The sequence below is a fragment of the Pongo pygmaeus genome, chromosome 7 (genome assembly GCF_028885625.2).
Source record: "Pongo pygmaeus isolate AG05252 chromosome 7, NHGRI_mPonPyg2-v2.0_pri, whole genome shotgun sequence".
NCBI classification, from domain to species: Eukaryota; Metazoa; Chordata; class Mammalia; order Primates; family Hominidae; genus Pongo; species Pongo pygmaeus.
The window spans coordinates 58,062,175-58,072,343 of NC_072380.2; the positions used below are offsets into that span (position 1 = coordinate 58,062,175).

The 10,169-nt window shown below is 37.8% G+C and overlaps 1 pseudogene; it reads left to right on the forward strand.

The window, feature by feature from the left end:
• Positions 1-5,966, forward strand: part of LOC129042069 (septin-14-like) — a 36,441-nt pseudogene extending 30,475 nt beyond the window's left edge.
• Positions 5,967-10,169: the final 4,203 nt, after the last annotated feature.

The window sequence follows — 10,169 nt, forward strand, 5'->3', positions numbered from 1 at the left end:
TGAAAAATTTCTGTGCTCTTAAAAGTCTGATGTAGCTTAGCATATACTTTGTTTTGCCATTATGTTAATGACTGAGAGAATCAGGGCTAGCATGTATATTTTCAAGGCCATCCCAGTCTTTTAAGTATTTGAGACCCTTTATTTATTTTTAAAATTAATATTATTCTTAATTGAAAAATCATAGTTATTTAAATGTATGGATACAATGTGATGTTTTGATATATGTTTACAGTGTGGAATGATTCAATCAAGTGAATTAATGTATCTGTTACCTAGCTTACCTATCATTTTTTTATGATGAGACATTTGAAATTTACTCTCTTGATTATTTTGAAATATACAATACATTGACTGTAGTCACCCTGCTGTGCAATATATCTCAAAAATTATTTCTCCTTTTTGTTTGAAACTGTTAGTTTGCTAAGGATGTTGGCCTCTAGCTCCATCCATGTTCCTGCAAAGGACATGATCTTGTTCTTTTCATGGCTGTGTAGTATTCCATGGTGTATATGTACCACATTTTCTTTATTCAGTCTACCATTGATTGTCATTTAGGTTGACTCCATGTCTTTGCTGTTGTGAATAGTGCTGCAAAGAGGTCTGTAGGTTTGCTAAGGATGATGGCCTCCAGCTCCATCCATGTTCCTGCAAAGGACATGATCTGTTTCTTTTCTATGGCTGAGAACATGTACCATGTTCTCCCTTATAAGTGGGAGCTAAATAATGAGAACACATGGACACAAAAAAAGAGAAATAACAGACACTGGTGTCTACTTGAGGGTGAAGGTTTGGAGAAGGGAGAGGATCAGATAAAATAACTATTGGGTACTATGCTTAGTAGCTGGTTGATGAAATAATCTGTAAACAAACCCTCATGACATGAGTTTACCTATATAACAAACCTGAACATGTACCCCCAAACCTAAAATAAAAGTTAAAAAAACACTTTGTACCCTATGTCAAACAGCTCCACCTTTTCTTTCTCTTTCTCCCTGCTCTCCCAGCCTCTGGTAGCCAGTATTCTACTCTCTACTTCTATGAGTTCTACTTTCTAAGATTTTAAAAACCTCTGTAGGAATTCAAAGTGTTGCTTCTTCTTAGCCCATTTATGCCCCTATGACAATGAATCTATGTCTATTACAGGGGAAACTGGAATTGGAAAAACAACACTGATTGACACATTGTTTAATACTAATTTGAAAGATAACTAATCCTCACATTTTTACTCAAATGTTGGACTTCAAATTCAGACATATGAACTTCAGGAAAGCAATGTTCAGTTGAAATTGACTGTTGTGGAAACAGTGGGGTATAGTGATCAAATAAACAAAGAAACCAGGTTAGTGTTTCCTTATTTAAATTTTAAAAAGTTTTCTTATTTCAAGGAATTTGCCTTCTTTTGCCGTAGACTAATATGTATAAGTAATACTTTTCCTTCCAGATTTTAATATTTTCCTAAGTAATGTTCTTTTCTTATAAGATTAACACTTTTGTATATAATTGATTTGCTTACAAGATTTTTATTTAACACATTATAGCAAAAAATTTTAAATATAGCTTCTATTAGTTATAGCTTATTTCCTCATTTCTTTAACTTTATTGATACAAATTTTCCACAGATGTTGTACTAATTTACATTCCCACCAACAGTGTCTAAGGGTTCCCATTTATCTGTATCCTTGCCAAATTATGTTATTTATTTATTTTTATTATTATTTTTTGAGACAGTGTTTTACTCTGTCACCCTGGCTGGAGTGCAGTGGCACAATCTCGGCTCACTGCAGCTTTGACCTCCCAGGCTCAAGTGATACTTCTACCTCCGCCTCCTGAGTAACTGGGACTACAGGCACATGCCACCATGCCTGGCTAATTCTTAAAGTCGTTTGTATAGATGGGGTCTTGCTATATTGCCCAGGCTGGTGTCAAACTCCTGGCCTCAAGTGATCCTCCCATCTTGGCCTTCCAAAGTGCTGGGATTACAGGCATAAGCCACTGTACCTGCCCTGTTTTGTTTCTTTTTTTTTATCTTTTTAACAACAGCCATTCTGACTGGGGTAAGATGATATCTCATTGTGGTTTTACTTTGTATATTGGTCTTCTGAAAAATGTCTATTCATGTCTTTTGTTCACTTTTTAATGGGATTATTTTTCCTTGTTGTTGTTGTTGTTTAGTTGCTTGCATTCTTTGTATATTCTAGATACTAGTCCCCTGTTGGATACACCCAGCTTTCCTCTGTTTACATTTTACACAACCATAGAGTAAAGCATGAGCGTTATTATTGGTTTGGAATTAATATCTTTGTATGGACATGTTATGAACTTTTTCTTTATCACTATAGCAAACTGCTTAGCATACATGTTAACTGTTTTTTACGTGATCAAAAAGCAGGCTTTAGATTTTATTAATCTGTTATGCTGAATGTATAAATTATTTTTTTAGCTACCAACCGGTAGTTGGCTACTTAGATTCCCAACTTGAGGCCTATCTTCAAGAAGAACTGAAGATTAAATGTTCCTTGTTTGAGTACCATGATTCTTGTTCCATGTGTGCCTTTACTTCATTTCACCTACAGGACATTCCTTGAAGTCTTTTGATCTATTAATAATGAAGAACCTTGACAGTAAGATATGTTTGGTAAATCCACCAAGCTTTCTTTTCTTTTTCTTTTTTTTTTTGGATTTGAGACAGGGTCTTGCTCTGTCACCCAGGCTGGAGTGCAGTGGTGCCATCATAGCTCACTGCAGCCTCAACCTCCTGGTATGAAGCAATCTTCCCACCTCAGCCATCCAAGTAACTGGGACTACAGAAGCATACTACCAAGCTCGGCTAATTTTTGTATTTTTTGTAGAGACAGGGTTTCACTATGTTACCCGGGCTGAACTTGAACTTCTGGGCTCAAGTGATCCACCCACCTCACCCTCCCAGAGTGTTGGGATTACAGATGTGAGCTGTTTTTCCTGGTCCCAACCTTTCATGATGTAATATTAATTTTGAGATAATAACACATCTTGAAGGCACTTGCATGCAAGTGCAGTTACCTATCTTTAGGTGATTTCAACACTATGCAAACATCATAGAGTGTATCTACACATACCTAGATGATATAGCCTACTACACACATAGGCTAGAGTCTTTTATGGTATGGCCTATTGCTCCTAGGCTACAAACCTGGACAGCATGGTACTGTACAGAATACTGTAGAATTATAACACAATTGTAAGTATCTGTGTATCTATTTTTATTTTATTTTATTTTATTTTATTTTGAGATGGAGTCTTACTGTCTTCCAGGCTGGAGCGCAGTGGTGCAATCTTGGCTCACTGCAACCTCTGCCTCCCGGGTTCAAGTTTTAAATTGCATGCCATTCTAAATACTGTGATGAAATCTCATGTTGACCCACTCCATCTCTCCCTGGATATGAATTATCACACTATTCACCTCATTTTATCTCAATATATAGGCATTGTATTTTCTCACATCATCATAAGAAGAGTACAATACAGTAAGATATTTTGAAGCTGGGCGTGGTGGCTCACACCTGTAATCCTAGCACTTTGGGAGGCCAAGGCGGGTGGATCAACTGAGGTTAGGAGTTTGAGACCAGCTTGGCCAAAATGGTGAAACCCTGTCTCTACTAAAAATACAAAAAATTAGCCAGGCATGGTAGTGGGTGCCTGTAATCCCAGCTACTTGGGAGGCTGAGGCAGAAGACTCACTTGAACCCAGGAGGCAGAGGTTGCAGTGAGCTGAGATCGCACCACTGCACTCCAGCCTGGGCAACAAGTGCAAAACTCTGTCTTGGGGGGAAAAAAAGATATTTTGAGAGACACAGACAACATTCACATAACTTTTAGTTCAGAGAATTGTTATAGTTGTTCTATTTTATTATTAGCTACTACTGTTAGCTTCAGTCTGCATCTAAGAAACTAACAATAGTAATTAATAATAAAAGAGAACTGCATCTCATTTATAAATAAAACTTTATCATAGATATGTATGCATAGAAAAAAACATAGTGTATATCAGGCTCTGTACCATGCATGCTTTCAGGCACCCACTGGGGATCTTGGAACTTACTCTCAATGGGGCTTCTCTATAGGCAAATGGCCATGATCTAGAAGGTAAGTCAAGGTTGAAATCTATCAAATGTGGATTGTTTCCCCCCGCAACTAAAAAATTTGTATGTTGAAGCCCTAACCCCAGTACCTCAGAATGTGACTTTAACTGAGATAAAGCCTTCAAAGTGGTGATTAAAAAGTGAGACTGGGCATGGCACAGTGGCTCACACCTGTAATCCCAGCACTTTGGGAGGTCGAGGTGGGCAGATCACCTGAGGTTAGGAGTTTGAGACCAGCCTGGCCAACATGGTCAAACCTCGTCTCTACTAAAAATATAAAAATTAGCCAGATGTGGTGGTACACGCCTGTAATCCCAGCTACTCAGGAGGCTGAGGCAGGAGAATCACTTGAACCTGGGAGGCAGAGGTTGCAGTGAGCCAAGATCACACCACAGCACTCCAGCCTGGGCATACAAAAAAAAAAAAAAAAAAAAGTACCACTGTTACAGTGGTGCCAAATCCAAATGGACTGATGCCCTTATAAGAAGATAAAATGTGAGGCCAGGCACTGTGGCTCATACCTGTTATCCCAGCAGTTTGGGAGGCCAAGGTGGGTGGATCACCTGAGGTCAGGAGTTTGAGACCAGCCTGGCCAACATGGTGAAACTCTGTCTCTACTAAAAATACAAAAAATTAGCTGGGCATGGTGGCATGTGCTTGTAATCCCAGTAATCCCAGCTACTCAGGAGGTGAGACAGGAGAGCCCTTGATCCTGGGAGGCGGAGGTTGCAGTCAGCTGAGATCGTGCCACTGCACTCCAGCCTGGGCAAAAAAAGTGAAACTAAATCTCTAAAATAAAATAAAATAAAATGTGGACACCCAGGAGACAACAGGAAAAACACCATGTGAGAACACAGAGATAAGGCAGTCAACTGCCAGACAAGGACAGAGATTTCAGAAGAAACCACATCTTCTGACACCTTGATCTTGGACTTCTGGCCACCAAGAATGTGGGAAAATAAATTTCCATTGTTTAAACCACGCAGTCTATAGTATTTTGCTATGCCAGCCCTAACACACTAATGCAAATGCCTTAAATGTAACAGAAAAAAAATTAGGATATATACATGTATTACAAAATAGCAGGTACAGTCATGTACCGCATAATGGCATTTCAGTAAATGATGGGCCACACATATGATGGTGGTCCTATAATATTATAATACTGTACCTTTGCCTTTTGTTGTTGTTATTATTTATTTATTTATTTATTTATACATGTCTTTATTTATTTAGAGACTGAGTCTTGCTCTGTGGCCCAGGCTGGAGTGCAGTGGCGTGATCTCAGCTCACTGCAATCTCTGCCTCCCCAGTTCAAGCAATTCTCCTGCCTCAGCCTCCTGAGTAGCCAGGACTACAGGCGTACACCACCATGCCTGGCTAATTTTTTGTATTTTTAGTAGAGACGGGGTCTCATCATTAGCCAGGATGGTCTTGATCTCCTGACCGCATGATCTTTCCGCCTCGGCCTCCCAAAGTGCTGGGATTACAGGCGTCAGCCACCGTGCCCGGCCAGAAAATAGTTTTTAAGAAAGGTATGACAGCCAGTGATTATCTAGTTACACAATTTGTTGTCAGAGATTGTGAAGACATTGCTATAAGAACTATAGGATGAACAATGAATCCTTGATGCTGAGATTTTGATGTCTTCTTTCTTAATAGGTTAACATTATACCACTGATTGCCAAAGCAGACACAATTTCTAAAAATGATTTACAGACGTTAAAGAGTAAGATAATGAGTGAGTTGATTAGCAACGTCATCCAGATATATCATTTCCCATCAGATGAAGAAACTACTGCTTAAGCAAACTTCTCAATTAATCTAAGTTTCAGTAACAATATCTGACAAACAGGCTATAAATGAGTTTTTATCCAGAATCCAATGTAAGGAATTTTTTATTTTTTTGATTTTGAAAAACTTCTGCTGGGAAGCGATTCTTTCTAAACAGATTTATTTATATTTAATTCACACCCCATGTTCCTCAAGGATATTGGCCTACAGTTTTCTTCTTGGAAATGTATTTTCTTGCTTTGATATCGGGGGATGCTGGCCTAATAAAATGACTCTGAAGGTGTTACCTCTTTTTTCTATTTTTTTCAACGAATTTGAGGATGTTTTGTATTAAATTTTCTTTAAAAGTTTGGTAGAATTTACCCATGAAGTAATCTAGTCCTAAGCTATATTTTGGAGTTTTGAAAAATTACTTATTTAGTTCATCTATTTGTTATTGGTCTCTTTAAGCTCTCTATTTATTCTTCATTCAATCTTGGTAGGTTGTATGTTTCTAGTAATTTCCCCATTTCTTCTAAGTTGTCAAATTGGTTGGTGTATAATTGTTCATAATAGTCCCTTATAATTCTTTTTATTTCTGTAAGACCAGTTGTAATGTATTCTCTTTCATTTCTTATTTTATTAACATATTCTCTCTTTTTGTTCTTAGTCTAGGTAAGGGCTTTGATTTTGATTTTTTTTTCCACATCAACTCTTAGCTTCATTGATTAATTTTTTTCTTATTTTTGAGACAGAGTCTCACTCTGTTGCCCAGGCTGGAGTGCAGCAGCACGATCTCAGCTCACTGCAACCTCCATCTCCCGGGTTCAAGTGATTCTCCTGCCTCAGCCTCCCAGGTAGCTGGGATTACAGGAGCATGCCACCACACCTGGCTAATTTTTGTATTTTCAGTACAGACAGGGTTTCACCATGTTGGCCAGCTGGTCTCAAACTTCTAACCTCAAGAGATCCACTGGGATTACAGGTGTGAGCCCCCGTGCCTGTCTAATTAATATTTTTTATTCTCTATTTCATTTATTTATGTTCTAACCTTCGTTGTCTCTTTCATTCTGCTAATTTTTGGTTTTGTTTGTTTGTTTGTTTGTTTGTTTGTTTGTTTGTTTTTTGAGGTATAAAGTTAGGTCGTTTGAGAGTTTTTTTGTTTTTTTGTTTTTTTTTTCCCTGAGACAGAGTATCCCTCTGTCGCCCAGGCTGGAGTGCAGTGGTGCAATCTCAGCTCACTGCAACCTCTACCTCCGGGGTTCAAGCAATTCTCCAGCCTCAGCCTTCCGAGTAGCTGGGACTGCAAGTGTGCACCATCACACCTGGCTAATTTTTTTGTATTTTTAGTAGAGATGGGGCACCACGTTAGTCAGGCTGGTCTCAAACTCCTGACCTCAGGCAATCCACCCGCCTCAGCCTCCCAAAGTGCTGAGGTTACAGGCATGAGCCACCACGCGTGGGCAAGATATTTTTTTAAAGAAGAGGCAGGTGTTTACTACTATAAACTTCCTTCATTTTTTATTTTAAATTCAGAGGGTATATGTGCATATTTGTCAAATACGTATATTGCATAATGGTGAGGTTTGGCTTCTAGTGTACCTGTCCCTGAAATAGTAAACACTGTACCCAACAGATTTTTTTTTTTTTTTTCCTGAGAGACGATCTCACTCTGTCGCCCTGGCTGGTGTGCATTGGTGTGATCACATCTCACTACCAATAGATAATTTTTTGACAATCAGTGTCCTCCCAATCTCTCCCTTTTGGAGTCCCACTATTGTTTCTGTCTTTAAGTCCTGTGTACTCATTGTTTAGCTCCCACTTATAAGTGAGAACATGGGGTATTTGATTTTCTGTTTCTGAATTATTTCGTTTAAGATAATGGGCCCCAGCTCCATCCATGTTACTGCACAGAGCGTGATTTCATTTTTTATGGCTGCATAGTACCGTGGTGTATATATACATTTAAAAAATCCAGTCCACTGTTAATGGACATTTAGGTTAATTCCATGACTTTACTATTATAAGTAGGAAGGCAATACACATATGAATGAAAGTGTATTTTTTATATAATTATTTATTTTTTTCAGGTAGATGCCTAGTAGTATAATCACTGGGTCAAATGGTAGCTCTATTTTTGGTGCTTTGAGAAATCTCTGTATTGTTTTTCATAGAGGTTGTGCTAATTTACCATCCCACAACAGTGAATAAGCATTCATTTTTCTCTGCATCCACACCAACATCTGTTGTGTTTATAGTAATAGCCATTCAGACTATGTAAGATGATATCTTATTGTGTGTGTGTGTATGTGTTTTTTTTTTTTTGAGACAGAGTCTCGCCCTGTCACTCAGGCTGGAGTTCAGTGGTGTGATCTTGGCTCACTGTAACCTCCACCTCCTGGGTTCAAGCGATTCTCCTGCCTCAGCCTCCCGAGTAGCTGGGATTACAGGTGCCTGCCACCACGCCCAGCTAATTTTGGTATCTTTAGTAGAGATGGGGTTTCACCATGTTGGTCAGGTTGTTCTCAAACTCCTGACCTCAGGTGATCTACCCACCTTGGCCTCCCAAAGTGCTGGGATTACAGGCATGAGCCACTGCACCTGGCCTTTATTGTGGTTTTAATTTGCATTTCTCTGATGATTGGTGATATTGAGCAATTTTTCATATGTTTGGTGTCCACTTGTATGTCTTCTTTGTCTGTTCATATCCTTTGCAGTATTTATTATGGGATTGTTTATTCTTTGTTTTTGTTGAGTTGTTTGTGTTCTTTGTAGATTTTGAATATTAGTCCTTTGTCAGATGAAAAGTTTGCAAATTTTTTTTCCTATTGTGTAAGTTGTCTGTTTACTCTGTTGATTATTTCTTTTGCTGTGCTCTCTAGTATACGATAAGAGATGGGGATTCTGCTTCATTCTTTTGCCTATAGCTAGCCAATTTTCCCAGCACCATTTATTGAATAGAATGCCCTTTCCCCCATGGTTTTATTTTTGCCAACTTTATCAAAGACCACTTGGTTGTAGGCATATGGCTTTATAACTGGTTCTTTATTCTCTTTTTTTTTTTTACAATTTTTTTCTCCCTTTTTTAGCTGTATCCTTCCTAGCAAGGGACTCTCTATTCCATTCCATTAATCTATCTGTCTGTTTCGGTACCAATGCCGTACTGTTTTATTTAGTGTAGCATTATAGTATAATTTGAAGTCAGACACATGATTCTTCTGGCTTAGTTCTTTTCACTTAGGATTACTTTGGCTATTTGGATGCTTTTTTGGTTCAATATGATATTTAGGATTTTTTTTTCTAATTCTGTGAAAAATAACATTGGTAATTTGATAGGAATTTTGTTGAATCTGTAGGTTTCTTTGGTTAGTATGGTCTTTGTAATGATATTGATTCTTCCAATTCAAAAATTCCATAATTTTTTGGAATAGTTTCAGTAAGATTGGTACCAGCTCTTCATTGTACTTCTGGCAAAATTTTGTTGTAAATCCATCTGTTCTTGGTTTTTTTGTTTGAAATTATTTTATTACTGTGTCAATTTCATTACTTGTTATTGGTCTATTTAGGATATCTATTTTTTCCTGATTCAGTCTTAAGAGGTTGTATGTTTCCAGGAATTTATCCATTTTCTTTTTTTAATGGAATATAAAACTATTATTGACCACTGTTCACCATTATTTACAATAAAGTAAACAATATACAGTTGGATAACATTCTGATTACCACAAAGTTATTTTCCCTGGCTTTTGCTGAACCAGTAAAGCAAATACTGAAAAGATTGAGCCTACATGTAAGGAATGAATTGGGGTAAAGAAAAAATATGTAAGTCTTTTAGTTTACTTTTGTAATTTAAGCTATGAAGAGGCCATTTTTTATTGCAGATTTGAAGAGCTATTATTCACTGCCTCCAAGCTGCTCTGGGTTGAAGGTTTGTGGCATTGGTGGCCCTGTGTGCCTCCAGCTCAAGACACATCTGAGCAGAGAGGGATGAATTTATCCATTTTCTCTAGGTTTTCTAGCTTGTATGCATAGAGATATTCATATTAGTCTCTGATGATCTTTTGTTTTCTGTGGTATCAGTTGTAATGTCACTTTTGTCACTTCTTTTTTTTTTTTTGAAGTATTATTTTTCTTTATTTGCACAAAACTATTAGTTTTTTAAATTTCAATAGTTTTTGGGGAACAGGTGGTGTTTGGTTACATGGATAAGTTCTTTAGTGGTGATTTCTGAGGTTTGGTGCACCCATCACCTGAGTAGTGTACACTGTGCCCAATGTG